Below are 434 nucleotides of genomic sequence, written 5' to 3'. Positions count from 1 at the left end.
CTTACAGACGGGGAGGAGTGCGATTTAAAGCGCGCAAACATATTGTAGGGGAGGAGGGGCGTGCATTTCCTATTCATCCCGAATGTTAAACAGATTATGTAATAAACCCAGTTAACTCCTTCGAGGTGGGTGAGCCACAACCACCAGCTCCCGCCACAGCTGTGATAAATTAATAGGTGTAGAGATAAAACAGAGAGTTAAATGGGAAAGAGCACTGGTGCAGTTGCAAAAAGCAGCAGCGAGTGGTGCAGCCTCCCCGCAGGATGGCAAGGGCAGGAAGAAAGTTGTTTCAGAGAGAGAGCTATAAAGTCTTTCCTTCAGCAAACAGAAATGAATACTGTGGCAATGTTTAGTTATTTTTCCAAAGAGCCACTTCACCATCTGTACAGATTTAATTTGCAACTCTTTCACTTCTGTAGTGTAAACAAAGTGAG

This window comes from Strigops habroptila, chromosome 10 (assembly GCF_004027225.2).
Source record: "Strigops habroptila isolate Jane chromosome 10, bStrHab1.2.pri, whole genome shotgun sequence".
Classification (NCBI taxonomy): domain Eukaryota; kingdom Metazoa; phylum Chordata; class Aves; order Psittaciformes; family Psittacidae; genus Strigops; species Strigops habroptila.
The sequence above is the reverse complement of the archived record's forward strand: the minus strand, read 5'-3'. Positions refer to the sequence as shown.